General features: G+C 46.1%; 1 protein-coding gene across 1 annotated transcript in view; it reads left to right on the forward strand.

The window, feature by feature from the left end:
• LOC119353116 overlaps positions 1 to 20,315 on the forward strand; it is a 47,662-nt gene that overhangs the window by 25,962 nt on the left and 1,385 nt on the right. The window lies entirely within an intron of this gene.

Genomic DNA, 20,315 nt, shown 5'->3' on the forward strand with positions numbered 1-20,315 from the left:
CCTAAGTATTCAAAAATCCTACCGAGTGGTGAGCCAGCCTCGCACTCGGAGGCTTAGCTGCAGTCCAGTACTCGCCTAAGTATTTGAAAATCCTACCGAGTGGCGAGCGACCCTCCCACTCGGAGGCTTAGCTGCAGTCCAGTACTCGCCTAAGTATTTGAAAATCCTAAGCCTCCCACTCGGGGGCTTAGCTGCAGTCCAGTACTCGCCTAAGTATTTGAAAATCCTACCGAGTGGTGAGCGACCCTCCCACTCTGAGGCTTAGCTGCAGTCCAGTACTCGCCTAAGTACGAAACACATCTCAATCCTCAAGGACGACGAGGTGCAGGTCGACTGCCACCTTCTCCTTGGGAGCTTCGCCACAAATACAACATGCGCTCCATCCCACTCCGCAAGGACGACGAGGTGCAGGTCAACTGCAACCTTTTCCTTGGGAGCTTCACCACAAATACAATGTGTGCTCCATCGCCGACCTGCAAGGACGACGAGGTGCAGGTCGACTGCTACCTTCTCCTTTGGAGTTGCGCCACAAATACAAAAGTTGTCTCGAGTGAAGAACAAGTTCCACTCGACGAAGGATTCATGAAGATATTCAACAATAAACCAAGTTCAGATAAATCCTAAAGGTTCCGGACCACAGATCAAAGTGCTCGGGCATTCAGCCCGAAAGAGTTTAACGGTTACAAAAACCACTCGGCATTCCGAGGCAAATTTAAGGTGGGGCATAAAAGTTTGTTCACTCCGCGGGAGGAGGACTGGCAGGCTCGACGAACTCGTCCAGGTCGACGCCGTCGGCGATCCGAGTGGCTGTAGCGATGAAAGTCTCCATGAAAGATCGGAAGTCATGTTTCTGGGTGTTGGCGACCTTGATTGCTGCCAGCTTATCTTGTCGCACCTCCTTGCAGTGGACACGAACCAAAGACAGAGCCACATCAGCACCGCACCGGGCAGAAGATTTCTTCCACTCCTGCACTCGATCAGGGATCTCGTTAAGTCGAGTCATCAGGGACTCAAGCTCATTCTGGAGCGTGGCCTCTGGCCAAAGTGCCGGGTCGATCTGTGACGTGGCGACCTTCAGTCGAGCCAAGTAGTCCACAACACCGTCAATGCGGGATTCCAGTCGGAGCAGATTCATGGCAGTTTCATCTTTCACGGGAGAATTGATTGGGTCCAAACCTGGCTCAATCCGCCCAGTCTCCTCCTCGAAGTTCTGGCAAAACTCTGCATTCACGATCCAAGGATAAGTCAATTTTCGTACGCTGAGTCGACAAAAAACATCAGTCAGAACAAAATGTGTACCTTCAAGCTTAATGAACAACTTCTTGGCAAGGCTCCTCAGATAGCTCTCCAGATTGTCCCTCCTGCGAGCGATGCTTTCCATCTTCTCGTACAGGTTGAGATTGTCCTTCTTCAAGCGCGTGCACTCCTTGTTGGCTTCGTTCAGAGCAGATTTCATCTTGGTGTTCTCTTCTTCCAACTGGCCGACCGAAGCCAGTTTCTGTTCAGCCAGAGCGGTTCTATCGTCAACTTCCTTTTGAGCAGCAGCCAAATCCTGATCCTTCTTCGCCAGAGCTTCTCTTAGTTTTTCTACAAAGAAATGGTGCTCGATTCAGAAAGAGCAGAAGGGTACTCAAGCCTAAGACAAACCAGTCGACAAGCTCGTCTTACCATTGGCGTCGTCCTTGGCCTTTTGCAGCTCTGTCTTGGCCAATCCCAAGTCAAGGTTCAGTTGGATCTGCTATTTCTCCAAGTCAGCAAAGCAAGCTCCAAGATCACAAGATTTCTGCAATCAGGGTGGAGAAGTTATTTTACAGCGACAAATGACAAAGACAATAAATACTAAGACTACGGTCGACTGCCCGCAGTCCACCATAGTCTCGGGGACTACACCCAGTGGGTGCACTTTGCGTGCCCCCACCGGTTATGATCCCACTCGACCGGCCCGCCGGAGTCGAGTGCAAAAAAAAGAACTCGGACCATAGAACTCAGAGCACAGTCGACTGCCAGCAGTCGACCGCGGTCTCGGGGACTACACCCAGTGGGTGCACTTGGCGTGCCCCCACCAGCTCTGATCCCACTCGCCCAGACCGAGTAGAAGAGACAAACTACCAGTTCGGTTTACACTTGACGCGGCCAGACCACATCGAGCGAAAGAATCAAAATACAAAGACTACAGTCGATTGCCAGCAGTCCATCGTAGTCTCGGGGACTACACCCAGTGGGTGCACTCAGCATGCCCCCACTAGTTCAAAAATTCAATCGACGCACCCAGTGGGTGTACAGTGAAGGAAATATGCCCTAGAGGCAATAATAAAGTTATTATTTATTTCCTTATATCATGATAAATGTTTATTATTCATGCTAGAATTGAATTAACCAGAAACATAATACATGTGTGAATACATAGACAAACAAAGTGTCACTAGTATGCCTCTACTTGACTAGCTCGTTAATCAAAGATGGTTATGTTTCCTAACCATGAACAATGAGTTGTTATTTGATTAACGGGATCACATCATTAAGTGAATGATCTGATTGACATGACCCATTCCATTAGCTTAGCACCCGATCGTTTAGTATGTTGCTATTGCTTTCTTCATGACTTATACATGTTCCTATGACTATGAGATTATGCAACTCCCGTTTGCCGGAGGAACACTTTGTGTGCTACCAAACGTCACGACGTAACTGGGTGATTATAAAGGAGCTCTACAGGTGTCTCCAAAGGTAAATGTTGGGTTGGCATATTTCGAGATTAGGATTTGTCACTCCGATTGTCGGAGAGGTATCTCTGGGCCCTCTCAGTAATGCACATCATTTAAGCCTTGCAAGCATTGCAACTAATGAGTTAGTTGTGGGATGATGTATTACAGAACGAGTAAAGAGACTTGCCGGTAACGAGATTGAACTAGGTATTGGAATACCGACGATTGAATCTCGGGCAAGTAACATACTGATAACAAAGGGAACAATGTATGTTGTTATGCGATCTAACCGATAAAGATCTTCGTAGAATGTGTAGGAGCCAATATGGGCATCCAGGTCCCGCTATTGGTTATTGACCGGAGACGTGTCTCGGTCATGTCTACATTGTTCTCGAACCCGTAGGGTCCGCACGCTTAAGGTTTCGATGACAGTTATATTATGGGTTTATGAGTTTTGATGTACCGAAGGAGTTCGGAGTCCCGAATGAGATCGGGGACATGACAAGGAGTCTCGAAATGGTCGAGACGTAAAGATCGATATATTGGACGACTATATTCGAACATCGGAAAGGTTCCGAGTGATTCGGGTATTTTTCGGAGTACCGGGTAGTTACGGGAGAAGCAATGGGCCTTGATGGGCTTTAGTGGGAAGCGGAAAAAGGGCCAAGGGGCTGCTGCGCCCCCCCTCCCCTCTAGTCTGAATTGGACTAGGGAAAAGGGGGCCGGCCACCTTTCCTTCTCCTCTACTTCCTTCTCCCTTCCTCCCCTCTTGGTGGACTCCTACTAGGACTTGGAGTCCTAGTAGGACTCCACATCCTGGCCGCACCAATTGCCTTGGCCGGCCTCCTCCTCCTCCATCCTTTATATACTGAGGCAAGGGGCACCCCATGAACACAAGTTGATCCACGTGATCTTATTCTTAGCCGTGTGCGGCGCCCCCAGCCACCATAGTCCTCGATAATATTGTAGCGGTGCTTAGGCAAAGCCCTGCAGCAGTAGTACATCAAGATCGTCACCACGCCGTCGTGCTGACAGAACTCTTCCCCGACACTTTGCTGGATCGGAGTCCGGGGATCGTCATCGAGCTGAACGTGTGCTAAAACTCGGAGGTGCCGTAGTTTCGGTGCTTGATCGGTCGGGCCGTGAAGACGTACGACTACATCAACCAAATGCTTCCATTGTCGATCTACAAGGTATGTAGATCACACTCTCCCCTCGTTGCTATGCATCACCATGATCTTGCGTGTGCGTAGGAAATTTTTTGAAATTACTACATAACCCAACAGTGGCATCCGAGCCTAGGTTTTATATGTTGATGTTATATGCACGAGTAGAACACAAGTGAGTTGTGGGCAATATAAGTCATACTGCTTACCAGCATGTCATACTTTGGTTCGGCGGTATTGTTGGATGAAGCGGCCCGGACCGACATTACGCGTACGCTTACGCGAGACCGGTTCTCCCGACGTGCTTTCCACATAGGTGGCTTGCGGGTGACAGTTTCTCCAACTTTAGTTGAACCGAGTGTGGCTACGCCCAGTCCTTGCGAAGGTTAAAACAGCACCAACTTGACAAACTATCGTTGTGGTTTTGATGCGTAGGTAAGAACGGTTCTTGCTAAGCCCAGTAGCAGCCACGTAAAACTTGCAACAACAAAGTAGAGGACGTCTAACTTGTTTTTGCAGGGCATGTTGTGATGTGATATGGTCAAGACGTGATGAGATATAAGTTGTTGTATGAGATGATCATGTTTTGTTGAAGTTATCGGCAACTGGCAAAATCCTTATGGTTGTCTCTCTATTTGCATAAGATGCAAGTGCTCAATAATTGCTTTACTTTATCGCTATGCGATAGCAATAGTTGCAAGAGAAATTGTTGGCGAGACGACCATGTGACGACACATTGATATAGATCAAGATGATGGAGATCATGGTGTCATGCCGGTGACGATGGAGATCATGACAATGCTTTGGAGATGGAGATCAAAGGCACAAGATGATGATGGCCATATCATGTCACATATTATGATTGCATGTGATGTTTATCTTTTATACATCTTATTTTGCTTAGTTTTACGGTAGCATTTTAAGATGATCTCTCACTAATTATCAAGAAGTGTTCTCCCTGAGTATGCACCATTGCGAAAGTTCTTCGTGCTGAGACACCACGTGATGATCGGGTGTGATAGGCTCTACGTTCAAATACAACGGGTGCAAAACAGTTGCACACGCGGAATACTTAGGTTATACTTGACGAGCCAAGCATATACAGATATGGCCTCGGAACACGGAGACCGAAAGGTCGAGCGTGAATCATACAGTAGATATGATCAACATAGTGATGTTCACCAATGAAACTGCTCCATCTCACGTGATGATCGGACATGGTTTAGTTGATTTGGATCACGTGATCACTTAGAGGATTAGAGGGATGTCTATCTAAGTGGGAGTTATAAAGTAATATGATTAATTGAACTTAAATTTATCATGAACTTAGTCCTGGTAGTATTTTGCAAATTATGTTGTAGATCAATAGCTCGCATTGTTGCTTCCTTGTGTTTATTTTGATATGTTCCTAGAGAAAATTGTGTTGAAAGATGTTAGTAGCAATGATGCGGATTGGATCCGTGATCTGAGGTTTATCCTCATTGCTGCACAGAAGAATTATGTCCTTGATGCACCGCTAGGTGACGGACCTATTGCAGGAGCAGATGCAGACGTTATGAACGTTTGGCTAGCTCAATATGATGACTACTTGATAGTTTAGTGCACCATGCTTAATGGCTTAGAATCGGGACTTCAAAGACGTTTTGAACGTCATGGAACATATGAGATGTTCCAGGAGTTGAAGTTAATATTTCAAGCAAATACCCGAGTTGAGAGATATGTAGTCTCCAACAAGTTCTATAGCTAAAACATGGAGGATAATCGCTCAACTAGTGAGCATGTGCCCAGATTGTCTGAGTACAACAATCGCTTGAATCAAGTGGGAGTTAATCTTCCAGATAAGATAGTGATTGACAGAATTCTCTAGTCACCATCACCAAGTTAGTAGAACTTCGTGATGAACTATGATATGCAAGGGATAACGGAAACGATTCCCAAGCTCTTCGTAATGCGGAAATTGACGAAGGTAGAAATCGAGAAAAACATCAAGTGTTGATGGTAGACAAGACCACTAGTTTCAAGAAAAGGGCAGAGGGAAGAAGGGGAACTTCAAGAAGAACAGCAAGCAAGTTGCTGCTCAAGTGAAGAAGCCCAAGTCTGGTCTTAAGCCTGAGACTAAGTGTTTCTACTGCAAAGGGACTGGTCACTGGAAGCGGAACTACCCCAAGTGATTGGCAGATAAGAAGGATGGCAAAATGAACATAAGCATATTCGATATACATGTTATTGATGTGTACTTTACTAGTGTTTATAGCAACCCCTCAGTATTTGATACTAGTTCAGTTGCTAAGATTAGTAACTCGAAACGGGAGTTGCAGAATAAATACTAGTTGAGGGTGAAGTGACGATGTGTGTTGGAAGTGGTTCCAAGATTGATATGATCATCATCGCACACTCCCTATACTTTCGGGATTAGTGTTGAACCTGAATAAGTGTTATTTGGTGTTTGCGTTGAGCATGAATATGATTTGATCATGTTTATTGTAATACGGTTATTCATTTAAGTAAGAGAATAAATTGTTGTTCTGTTTACATGAATAAAACCTTATATGGTTACACACCCAATGAAAATAGTTCGTTGGATCTCGATCGTAGTGATACACATAATCATAATATTGAAACCAAAAGATGCAAAGTTAATAATGATAGTGCAACTTATTTGTGGCACTGCCGTTTAGGTCATATTGGTGTAAAGCGCATGAAGAAACTCCATGCTGATGGGATTTTGGAATCACTTGATTATGAATCACTTGATGATTGCGAACCATGCCTCATGGGCAAGATGACTAAGACTCCGTTCTCCGGAGTGAGCAACTGACTTATTGGAAATAATACATACTGATGTATGCGGTCCGATGAGTGTTAAGGCTCACGGCAAGTATCGTTATTTTCTGAACTTCACAGATGATTTGAGCAGATGGGTATATCTACTTGATGAAACATAAGTCTGAAACATTTGAACAGTTCAAAGAATTTCAGAGTGAAGTGGAAAATCATCGTGACAAGAAAATAAAAGTTTCTACGATATGATCGTAGAGGTAAAATATTTGAGTTACGAGTTTGGCCTTCAATTAAAACAATGTGAAATAGTTTCACTACTCACGCCACCTGGAACACCATAGTGTAATGGTGTGACCGAACGTCATAACCGTACTTTATTGGATATAGTGCGATCTATGATGTCTTTTACCGATCTACCACTATCGTTTTGGGGTTATGCATTAGAGACAGCTGCATTCACGTTAAAAGGGCACCATCTAAATCTGTTGAGACGACACCGTATGAACTATGGTTTGGCAAGAAACCAAAGTTGTCGTTTCTTAAAGTTTGGGGTTTGCAATGCTTATGTAAAAAAGTTTCATCCTGATAAGCTCAAACCCAAATCGGAAAAGTGTGTCTTCATAGGATACCCAAAAAGTTACTGTTGGGTACACCTTCTATCACAAATCCGAAGGCAAGACTTTTGTTGCTAAATTCGGAGTTTTTCTAGAGAAGGAGTTTCTCTCGAAAGAAGTGAGTGGGAGGAAAGTAGAACTTGATGAGGTAATTGTACCTGCTCCCTTATTGGAAAGTAGTTCATCACAGAAATCTGTTCCTGTGACTACTACACCAATTAGTGAGGAAGCTAATGATGATCATGTAACTTCAGATCAAGTTACTACCAAATCTCGTAGGTAAACCAGAGTGAGATCCGCACCAGAGTGGTACGGTAATCCTGTTCTGGAAGTCATGTTACTAGACCATGATGAACCTACGAACTATGAGGAAGCGATGATGAGCCCAGATTCCGATAAGTGGCTTGAGGCCATGAAATCTGAGATGGGATCCATGTATGAGAACAAAGTGTAGACTTTGGTTGACTTGCCCGATGATCGGCAAGCCATAGAAAATAAATGGATCTTCAAGAGGAAGACGGACACTGATAGTAGTGTTACTATCTACAAAGCTAGAATTGTCGCAAAAAGGTTTTCGACAAGTTCAAGGTGTTGACTACGATGAGAGTTTCTCACTCGTATCTATGCTTAAGTCTGTCCGAATCATGTTAGCAATTGCCGCATTTTATGAAATTTGGCAAATGGATAAACAAAACTTCATTCCTTAATGGATTTATTAAAGAAGAGTTGTATGTGATGCAACAAGATGGTTTTGTCAATCCTAAAGGTGCTAACAAAATATGCAAGCTCCAGCGATCCATTTATGGACTGGTGCAAGCATCTCGGAGTTGGAATATACGCTTTGATAAGTTGATCAAAGCATATAGTTTTATACAGACTTGCGGTGAAGCCTGTATTTACAAGAAAGTGAGTGGGAGCACTACAACATTTCTGATAAGTATATGTGAATGACATATTGTTGATCGGAAATAATGTAGAATTATTCTGCAAAGCATAAAGGAGTGTTTGAAAGGAGTTTTTCAAAGAAAGACCTCGGTGAAGCTGCTTACATATTGAGTATCAAGATCTATAGAGATAGATCAATACGCTTGATAAGTTTTTTCAATGAATACATACCTTGACAAGATTTTGAAGTAGTTCAAAATGGAACAGTCAAAGAAAAAGTTTCTTGCCTGTGTTACAAGGTGTGAAGTTGAGTAAGACTCAAAGCCCGACCACGGCAGAAGATAGAAAGAGAATGAAAGTCATTCCCTATGCCTCAGTCATAGGTTCTATAAAGTATGCCATGCTGTGTACCAGATCTATTGTATACCATACACTGTGTTAAGAGAGGGAGTACAATAGTGATCTAGGAGTAGATCAATGGACAGCGGTCAAAATTATCCTTACTGGAATAAGGATATGTTTCTCGATTATGGAGGTGACAAAAGGTTCGTCGTAAAGGGTTACGTCGATGCAAGTTTTGACACTGATCCAGATGATTCTAAGTCTCAATCTGGATACATATTGAAAGTGGGAGCAATTAGCTAGAGTAGCTCCATGCAGATCATTGTTGACATAGAATTTTGCAAAATACATGCGGATCTGAATGTGGCAGACCCGTTGACCAAACTTCTCTCACAAGCAAAACATGATCACTTTTTGGGTCTTAATCACATAGCGATGTGAACCAGATTATTGAATCTAGTAAACCCTTTGGGTGTTAGTCACATGGAGATGTGAACCAATCACATAAAGATGTGAACTATTGATGTTAAATCACATGGCGATGTGATCTAGATTATTGACTCTAGTGCAAGTGGGAGACTGAAGGAAATATGCCCTAGAGGCAATAATAAAGTTATTATTTATTTCCTTATATCATGATAAATGTTTATTATTCATGCTAGAATTGTATTAACCGGAAACATAATACATGTGTGAATACATAGACAAACAAAGTGTCACTAGTATGCCTCTACTTGACTAGCTCGTTAATCAAAGATGGTTATGTTTCCTAACCATGAACAATGAGTTGTTATTTGATTAACGGGATCACATCATTAAGTGAATGATCTGATTGACATGAACCATTCCATTAGCTTAGCACCCGATCGTTTAGTATGTTGCTATTGCTTTCTTCATGACTTATACATGTTCCTATGACTATGAGATTATGCAACTCCCGTTTGCCGGAGGAACACTTTGTGTGCTACCAAACGTCACGACGTAACTGGGTGATTATAAAGGAGCTCTACAGGTGTCTCCAAAGGTAAATGTTGGGTTGGCTTATTTCGAGATTAGGATTTGTCACTCCGATTGTCGGAGAGGTATCTCTGGGCCCTCTCGGTAATGCACATCATTTAAGCCTTGCAAGCATTGCAACTAATGAGTTAGTTGCGGGATGATGTATTACAGAACGAGTAAAGAGACTTGCCGGTAACGAGATTGAACTAGGTATTGGAATACCGACGATCGAATCTCGGGCAAGTAACATACCGATGACAAAGGGAACAACGTATGTTGTTATGCGGTCTGACCGATAAAGATCTTCGTAGAATATGTAGGAGCCAATATGGGCATCCATGTCCCGCTATTGGTTATTGACCGGAGACGTGTCTCGGTCATGTCTACATTGTTCTCGAACCCGTAGGGTCCGCACGCTTAAGGTTTCGATGACAGTTATATTATGAGTTTATGAGTTTTGATGTACCGAAGGAGTTCGGAGTCCCGGATGAGATCGGGGACATGACAAGGAGTCTCGAAATGGCCGAGACGTAAAGATCGATATATTGGACGACTATATTCGGACATCGAAAAGGTTCCGAGTGATTCGGGTATTTTTCGGAGTACCGGGTAGTTACGGGAGAAGCAATGGGCCTTGATGGGCTTTAGTGGGAAGAGGAAAAGGGCCAAGGGGCTGCTGCGCCCCCCCCCCTCCTCTCTAGTCCGAATTGGACTAGGGAAAAGGGGGCCAGCCACCTTTCCTTCTCCTCTACTTCCTTCTCCCTTCCTCCCCTCTTGGTGGACTCCTACTAGGACTTGGAGTCCTAGTAGGACTCCACATCCTGGCCGCACCAATTGCCTTGGCCGGCCTCCTCCTCCTCCATCCTTTATATACTGAGGCAAGGGGCACCCCATGAACACAAGTTGATCCATGTGATCTTATTCTTAGCCGTGTGCGGCGCCCCCAGCCACCATAGTCCTCGATAATATTGTAGCGGTGCTTAGGCGAAGCCCTGCAGCAGTAGTACATCAAGATCGTCACCACGCCGTCGTGCTGACGGAACTCTTCCCCGACACTTTGCTGGATCGGAGTCCGGGGATCGTCATCGAGCTGAACGTGTGCTAAAACTCGAAGGTGTCGTAGTTTCGGTGCTTGATCGGTCGGGCCGTGAAGACGTGCGACTACATCAACCAAACGCTTCCGTTGTCGATCTACAAGGTATGTAGATCACACTCTCCCCTCGTTGCTATGCATCACCATGATCTTGCGTATGCGTAGGAAATTTTTTGAAATTACTACGTTCCCCAACATACAGATGCAAAGATTTTCGGAAAGAGAGTCTTCAGATAACATATCCTAACAGAACAAGCGGTGACCAACTAACCTGAACGTTGCTCTGGAGAGCCGAGCTGGCGTCGTAGGCGGCCTGACTGGCGTCCCGCACCATCTTCATCTTCTCCATCATAATACCCGCCTGGCGTATGGCTTCCTTGGCAGCATTCACTTCGTCCTCTGGGACATGATGAGTCGCAAAAACTGAAGGTGGGTCGACAGGGGCCTGAGCAGTCGACGAAGAAGGCAAGGCACTCGACAATGGCACGGTGAAGGTAACAGAACCCCGATTGGCATCGCCAGCGTCATGAATGACTGGTTTCGCCCTCGGCGTCGACTGTGGCACCTTGCTTGCAGGAGCTTGCCTATTTTTCCTCGTCAAAGGCCTCTCGGGATCTTCATCATCATCGGGGAGGTCGATAATGTTGGGAGCTGTTCAAAGTTCAATCACCAAAATCACATCACTCAATGGTGCACATTGCAGTTGAGTCGACCAAATAAAGGCAGAATGGCAGAAATCATACCCAGATTGGAAGTGACCACATCCTCCATTACCTCATCCTCGTCCCTGTAAGCTGAGGTCCCGGAAGTAGCAGAGCTGCCAGTTCCAAAGTTCGTCTGGTTAAATCAAGAAAAAACAAACAGCACGGGGCGTCGAGTGAATACAAAGGGAGACACTCACGCAGAAGCGACGGGGATGTCAATCTTAATCTTCGGCAACGCCTTCCGAGGCTTCGGCTCTACAACTTTGGGACGCTTTGACGCTTTTTCGGTCGGGGTTGGTGAAGAGGTCCGAGGACGCTTTGAAAACTGACCAGCCTGAGCAGTCGCCTTTTCACGGGCGCTCGGTCGTTCTTGGTCAAGCTTGGATCGCCTCTCCCTGCGAGGAGGCGACTCGACTTCTTCTTCGTCACTTGAGTCATTGCTTTCTTCGTCCCCTTCACCGTCAGAAGTCCATTTGCCACTGTCGCCGCCGCTCGCCTCTCCTTCCAGATCTTGCTCTTGCTCTCCGTTGGGCATTGAATACATTTCGATAAGGGCCTGAAAGAAAGCAGGAAGGATAAAGTCAGTCGACGCGGTATAGACAGCTGCGCGAGTGAATTCAGATTACAATCAAAGCTCAGAATCGGACCTTCTCTGGTACATGGGACTGGTCGAATGGAGGAACTCTCCTGGCTCCCCTGGGGTTGTCCTTGTTTCCGGTCATGCCCAACAGCCACTTCTCCAGTGTGTCGTCATCGACCTCCTCCGGGTGAATCCGAGGGGAGTCGTCAAGACCCGAATACATCCACATCGGATGGTCTCGGGCTTGAAGAGGCTGGATGCGTCGCTGAAGGAAAACCTCCAAGAGATCCATACCGGTGACCCCGTCACGGATAAGCTGGACCACTCGTTCGACCAGCACCCTAACCTGCGCCTTCTCCTCTGGGAGCACCTTCAAAGAGGAGGGTTTCCTCACTCGGTCCATGGTAAAAGGAGGGAGGCCAGTCGACTGTCCTGGCGTCGACTGGTCTTTGCAATAAAACCAGGTCGACTGCCATCCGCGAACCGAGTCAGGAAGAATCATGGCTGGAAAGGAACTTTTCCCTCTCATCTGAACACCAAGACCCCCACACATCTGAATCACTTGTGTTCTCTCGTCACTCGGATTGGCCTTTTTCACCGTCTGGGAACGACAGGTGAAAATGTGCTTGAAAACACCCCAGTGAGGCCGACAACCCAGGAAATTCTCACACAAAGACACGAAAGCAGCGAGGTACACGATTGTGTTGGGAGTGAAGTGGTGGAGTTGTGCCCCAGAGAAATTTAGAAATCCCCGAAAGAAAGGGTGAGGAGGCAAGGAAAATCCACGGTCGACGTGGGTGGCAAGGAGAACGCGCTCACCCTCCCGAGGTTGCGGCTCGGATTCCTTCCCCGGAAGCCGCGCCGATCCATGGGGGATCAGCCCTCCTTCGGCTAGGTCGTCGAGGTATTCTTGGGTGATCGTCGAGCGGATCCAGTCGCCCTGGATCCAGCCCTTCGGCAGGCCGGCTCACGAGGAAGATCCACCCCGACTGGTCGCCTTCCCCTTCGCCTTTGCCGTCGCCTTCGTCGCCCGCTCCAGAGCCGCCGTCTTCTCCTTCCCCATCGTCGCCGGTGAGACGCGTACGGAGCGGTGGCGCTGGGGCGAGAGAGAGCGCGACGAAGAAGCCTGAAGAGGAGAAGAGAGAATGGGAACGCACTGTTCAAGAGACCCCGGTCCGACGCCTTATATGAGGTCGCTTCCAAGTGGCTGACTGGTAGGCCCGGGCGGTCCTGTCAAATCCCGTAACAATCGCGCGCACGATACGTGGAGAAAAAGGTGGCGCGGGGATCAAGGCCGCTCCACCCTATCCCATCCGATTACTGCGGCCTCCTCCGTCCCGCGCGCTTCCCAAAATTCGGATCCCGCGAAATCTGCGGGCAGCAGAACAACTTGTTAGACCGAAGATCTCCTCCACGCCGTCACTCGGAGCCTTTCAAGTAAAGAAACTCACTCGACAAAAAACTAAGAATGGATCAAGGCGACTGAAAAGGAAGTTGCTATCATCACTCAGGTTCATTGATCCGAAACAAGATATGCTCATGGCATGAAGAATGAGTCGGAGAAGTTCTCAACTCCTTCCCCACTCAAACCTCGATCCATTCGGGGGCTAATGATGAAGCTATGTACCTAGGGTAGGGTCATGGACTTGTCCCAGCTGCCCTACCCAAGGACATCTCAAGAAGAAATCACCTTTCAATCGACTTGGAGGTGTTCCACTCGACAGACTCGAAGACACTCGACCAAGAAGCAATCACTCGACCAAGATCCAACCACTTGACGGCCAGGAGACCTAAAGGCACTCCGCACGCTAACGGTCGGTTATTAAGTAGCTTTTATGGTCATCATAGCACTTTATTAGAGGCGTTACCAGTAACGCCCGACCTTAATGTATTTAAAACCCTACACAACTGAGGGCCGGAGGGGTCCGGCGAACTCTATATAAGCCACCCCCCTCCTCAGTGTAAAGGGTTCGCACCCCTGTAATTCATACATGCATAATCCAGTCGACCGCCTCCGGGCTCCGAGACGTAGGGCTATTACTTCCTCCGAGAAGGGCCTGAACTCGTAAAACCTCGTGTGCTTACAACTACTCCATAGCTAAGACCTTGCCTCTTCATACCTACCCCCCTACATTACTGTCAGACTTAGAACCACGACACCGCACACCCCCTATGTTTCACCGATGAGGTGCTGGACCATGAATTTCCAGAGGGATTCAAACCCGTAAACATAGAGGCATGCGACAGAACAACAGACCATGGGGTCTGGATTGAGGACTATATCCTCCATATCCATATGGCTCGAGGAGATGATCTCCACGCCATTAAGTATTTACCCCTCAAACTCAAAGGGCCAACTCAGCACTGGCTTAAAAGCCTCCCCGAAAGCTCCATTGGAAGCTGGGAAGAGCTAGAAGACGCTTTTCGGGCAAATTTTCAAGGGACTTATGTCCGACTTTCGGACGCGGACGACTTGAGTCGTATAACTCAACAGCCCGGAGAGTCAGCCCGAAAGCTTTGGAACAGATTTCTTACTAAAAAGAACCAAATAGTCGACTGTCCAGACGCGAAGCCTTGGCAGTTTTTAAGCATAGCATCCGCGACGAATGGCTTGCCAGACACCTCGGCCAAGAAAAGCTGAGAACAATGGCAGCATTAACAAGCCTCATGACCCGCTTTTGCGCGGGTGAGGATAGCTGGCTAGCCAGATGCAGCACCAGCGATCCTAGTACATCCGAAGTTAGAGATGGAAACGGGAAATCACGGCGCAGCAAAAATAATAAGTGCCGGAATAAAGAAGACAGCCCGAAGAGCACGGCAGTAAACGCCGGATTCAGAAGCTCTCGGCCAGGTCAGCAAAATCCGCCCTCTAAAGGCGCCAGAGATGAACTGTCCAGCCTAAACAAAATTCTGAACCAAATATGTCAGATCCATAGCACCCCTGGTAAACCCGCTAATCATACCCACAAAGACTGTTGGGTCTTCAAGCAGTCCGGCAAGCTCAACATCGTGCACAAGGTGGAGGATACACCAAGCGAAGACGAGGATGAGCCTCTCAAGCGAGACACTGGGGAACAAAAGAAATTTCCACCAGAAGTCAAAACAGTAGACGTGTTACACGTGATCAAGGGGAGAAACAAAGCGGCACTCCCAGAGAAATATGCCCAAGGGCCTATCACCGCGGAGTCCTGCCACTGGTCGTCTCAACCGATCACTTTCGACCATCGGGATTACTCAGCAAGTATCCGGCGTGCAGGATGGGCTGCCTTGGTATTAGACCCAATAATTGACGGATACCACTTCACACAAGTCCTGATGGACGGTGGCAGTAGTCTAAACCTGATATATCAGGACACAATCCGCAAAATGGGGATAAACCCAACGAAAATTTGCCACATCAATACTACCTTTAAAGGAGTAACACCAGGCCCAGGGGCTCATTGCATGGGCTCCCTGCTACTAGAGGTTATATTCGGCTTCCCCGATAACCTCCGTAGCGAAAATTTAACCTTCCACATTGCTCCGTTTTAAAGTGGCTATCAAGCACTACTTGGACGCGAAGCTTTCGCTCGCTTTAATGCAATACCACATTACGCTTCCCTCACGCTTAAGATGCCCAGTCCACGTGGCATCATTACAGTAAATAGAAATATTGAGTGATCCCTGCACGCCGAAGAGAGTGCGGCTGCCTCGGCAGCCGCACACTAAAACGGCCTCACCAACTAAAGCATTCGACAGGTTGTCAAGACTATAGACACGGTTAGACGAGTCCGAAGCAGCTATATGTAATTCATACAGGTTTGATGGCCACACCCCTATTACAAATACAAGGGGCTCAACGCGCGCAGACAAGTGGCAATTTTTACTCATCTTGAATTATACATGGTTTCTTTAAACCTACCTTTTTGCACGACAACTTTTCACCTAAGTTCCTCTCTTTTACAGATGACCATCGTGCTACACCCGTCCAGGATACGGCACAACGGAGACACAGGCGCAGACGTGCAGCAGGGACCCGTTCTAAGGATTCTTTTTAGATTAAGACCCTGCGTAAACATTTCTTACTGTCTCTTGTTGATACACATCCCTCAGATTCTCAGTACTACTGAGAAGGATGCTGGCGTCTTGACATGTGGCCACGTCAAAATAATGCACGTACCTGGACACCAGGGGCTTCTTACAAAGGGCACTGTTTAGGCCCGGTTTATACCATAAAGACCGAATACCTTAGGAAGTGTTCGGCGACGCGAGTTTGGCCTTATATGCATCAGCACCGAATCATGTCTTTTGTCAAATGTTGGGTTTGCCCGGCTCCTGTGTTTTGTTGCCTTACGTTCCGCTCTATCGGCTAAGGCGGCACCAGGAGAACTACTGCGATTGTGCCCTGGTTCATCCGGACGAGCACCTCAGTAGAGAAAACCGAAAACTGACTGTCATGATATAGCGTGAGACTGGTCAACCACTCGATGACCTATCGGAATGTTAGAATTCCTCCGCCTTAATGAAGGGCCGTTTCCCGGCCAGGCATGTACGCACCCCGAATTCGGATGAGTGCGGAGCCACCAGGGGCTATATAGTAGCCCCACTGTCAAACTCCTATAGCTAAGTGAAAGTGTTAAAGCATTATAGTCCGGTTGCCTAGTTCGCTGCGTCATCACCTCCTTATTAGGACCAAGACGTTGGATTAAGTGTGAATACGCGTCTTCTGCGAACACCCCCGCATTATATGCGTGAGGGCTGAAGCCGACGACTGCAATCTTTCAGGTTATATACATGTATACATAAACGGCTACACAGGAGGCATCATATTACTTTCGGGTAAAAGTATAAATACAGCCTTGATAAATTTCATAAAAACATTGTTTTTACAATGGGAATACATGTCACTCAAACATAATATTCTTCAAGCACTGGGCCACATCTTAAACTGGAATTTTATATCCTCAATTACTGCAGCATACGGTGAGGAATCTGCCTTCGAGATGTCCAATGCATCAACGAGCAGTTGTGAGTCTGTCTCAAAGACAACCCTGGTAGCCCCAATATCAGCTCCCGTCGTTACCGCTGCTGCCATCGCGTTGATCTCCGCACCAAAGGCGTCCTAGGTGTGATCCTACCTGCCGGCACGAGCAGGATAAGAAGCAAGGGGTAAAACATGCTAGTAGGACAACAAAAGGTCGTCGATTCTTTGGTCACCAGAACATGGGAGGTTACGGTTACTTGATCGTTGGGACACCATATATAGCTTGTGGCATTTGGAGGGTTAATTAGCTCACGTGAGAGCAAATCTATTTTTCCTTCTAAACTTAGAAACGGTAAGTTAGTCGAATCCTTGAGGATCCGGGAGCAGGCAGGCACGACGACGCTGGTCGGGACTTCTTGGCATGCACCTAGAGATCGACGGACGCAAGAAGACAGGAGGAAGGAAGGTGCCCTCGGTCTGAACCTGAAGATGCAAGACAGGAAAACAGCCAGCAAGTGTGTGCGCCCTGACAGGAGTCTGCCTGTCGTCGATGCGGATCCCATTTTACAATTCCAAAGCGTACGATCGCTTCGTTTGTACCACATCACTCCGACAGATGTATTTTCCAGCTCATCAGACAAAACAAACGATCTAGTGTTTCTCGCCTAGTCGCCATGTGCATGCAGAAGTTAATTAAAAGCTCTCATTATCATCAGCTTTCAGTACACATTTAACTAATAATCAGATCGATCAGGTCCATCGATGACCCATGTGTTGCTTCCTTTCTTTGCTTTACCAAAACATACATTTTCATGCTCCCCAACCATTCCTTGAGGCTCAAACCAGTGTTGTCCCTCCGGGGAGGGCAGTCCGCGAGGCGACTTGCGATCCGTGTCCTCTAATGGGACAAGGGCCAGCCATGCACGGGAAGATTCCTGTGTCTAACTGTGCTTCTTGTCCTCCTCAGCAACATGCTAAATGAGGAGGTGCATGTATTACTTCCTCCGTTTCAAAATAAGTGTCGCAATTTTGTGCTAATTTTAGTACAAAGTTATATTAAAGTTAAGACACTTATTTCGGGACGGGGTGAGTACTAGTTAAGTGTTACTACTAACTGGTTGTGGTTGGAGTGGGAGGAGTCAGTGTGGTGTGAACCCTGCATGGCCTGCAACTCGCGTATCTGTGTTTCTTCGATCTGGTGTATCTGGTCCTAGTGGTGCGCATGTGAAATTGTGAATGCCTGCAGGAAGGTGCAGTGATTGCCTTGCCTTTTGATCATCTGATGCGTCGGTGAAGCATAGCGATCTTTCCTGCCGATTCAGCCATGCATATACGTCCATGACAGGATCCATACTCTAAAAATAATGTGGTGGCCAAGGATCCTTCGGTTGTTCCTTTTCCCCCTTTTTCTTATGGAAAATTATCGTAAAGTTGGGACCACATCCAACGTATATACTGTTATAAATATATTGAGGTGGAATTAGTTTTTATTTCTACTGTATCCAAAATATTTCCATGACACAAAATGTGTCCATCAGCTAACTAATAGTTTTGCTGGGTGTCACTCGCTTCATCATTAGACACATATAAACTTGATTTCTCTTTCCTCATGCCACTGTGTTAGTGAGTTTTGCTAGAGCTACGGGCAGATTTATACTGAAGCAAGCTTACAGGCTGAGTTGTCAACTTGCCATTGCAAATAGGAGGGAAAGAAAGGCCCACATCGTGAATTTCACGGGGGAGTGAATTAATGAGGGTGGGACACGTACACCCCGTAGCCCACTTCCGTGAAACCATCCCGTAAGCCTAGGATTTTCGCTGTGTTAGTATGTGTTTGTTGTTGTTAGGCCATGTCACTACAACACGTTACTGTCTCCAGCCAATCCACCATTAAACTCATAAACCAAATAATTGGAATGCAAGTCCTCCAATTGGGGCCATCAACTAGAACGACATATTCTTGCAAGACATCTAGTACACACATAGTCATGAGTAGACATTGATAGGCCCGTGGAATTTATGGCCGAGACTCGAAATCCTTATTTCATTTTGATTTACATCCCTTTCAAGTCAGACAGCTAGACACAGACAAAAGGAGAAGAAAGAGAAAAGGAAACAAAAGAAAGAAAGGAGGTGATGGCAATAACAAACAACTTGTGTTAATAAGCCACCCAAACATAAATGTGCAGCAGACTAGCTACCAACAACATGCTACCAGTCATTTTAAATAATGATAGCAAACAATCCCAAATGAAGTTGTATGGTGCAAAATAGATGGTAGGAGCAAGTATGTGTACCAGAGCCTCTTTTAGCGTAGTTGACTGGTCAGATTTTTTGTCAATACAACGAATTTCATTCAATGGTGGCTTCAAGATGATACAACCACACTAAGTGCAAACGTATCCTCCGCATAACCAGATACACACAACCCAATACATCCAAAAACATACCCATGAAGTGTGACATGGTTTGACATAAGCGGATACTAAAAGCCCAGGGTGCAAACTAAACCGCAATCCATAGGTAAGACCTCTCTGGCTTGGTCGATGCCGCTATAAACAGCTCCATGTTATGTGGTCTCTACAAAACCAAGCATGTACTTAGCTCGTGTGTACAAACACGAATAACCTACAAACGGGATGAAAAGTTCTTTTTGGTAAAGTAAATATATACATGTGAAGAATCTTTGGTAGCATAAGTATTATGTCTCCCGTTGTGCAAATATCATAAAAGTATCATGTACTACCCCCGTAAGCAAAAAAGGGATAATATATCCGTGCAACTAAGGATGTGAGAAAAGATTCTAGTATCATAATGTGATATAATATTACAACATGTAAATGATAAATGTTGATAAGAAATAGATCCGAGACACGTCTTTGTATTTGGATTGTACAAGAAACCAAATGAGGTGAAGTATGATATTATGCTATAATATAATGCATTCGGGAGGTAATATCGTAAACTAGTATATGACGCATAATACCGGTCTATGATACTACCCATTGTAAGGAAAATACACACTCTTTATAGGTAAGAGTAAATAAAAATCCCCACACCTCGAGCCTGGGCCCTGGGTGCCCACGGCCCAACTCCGGCCCTGACGTTGCGGTGGCACACACGTGTACCCCGTGTCTTCGCCTGCCATGGCGCCACATGGTGAGGAGAGCATGGTGCATGAGATCATTTGTGAATACTCTCGCCATTCAAAACACATCCTTTTTGTCAGAAATCAAAATTTTGTTTACTCCAACCAGGTTCGGCTAAAGAATATTGACACCCAAAATACGGAATAGATAAGGTGCTAAAGATATATTCCACGATGCATCTAACAATAGTGATTTGCTATTGGTTGTTGTTTTTCTTTTTCTTTGGTAAACTTGGTCAGACGTTACAAAATTTGAACCGGGACAAAACTAATATACAAAATATTTATAGATAGAATAGAGGAGTAGTAATTCTCGCCAGTTGTGGAGCATTTAT

Source organism: Triticum dicoccoides, chromosome 2A (assembly GCF_002162155.2).
Source record: "Triticum dicoccoides isolate Atlit2015 ecotype Zavitan chromosome 2A, WEW_v2.0, whole genome shotgun sequence".
NCBI classification, from domain to species: Eukaryota; Viridiplantae; Streptophyta; class Magnoliopsida; order Poales; family Poaceae; genus Triticum; species Triticum dicoccoides.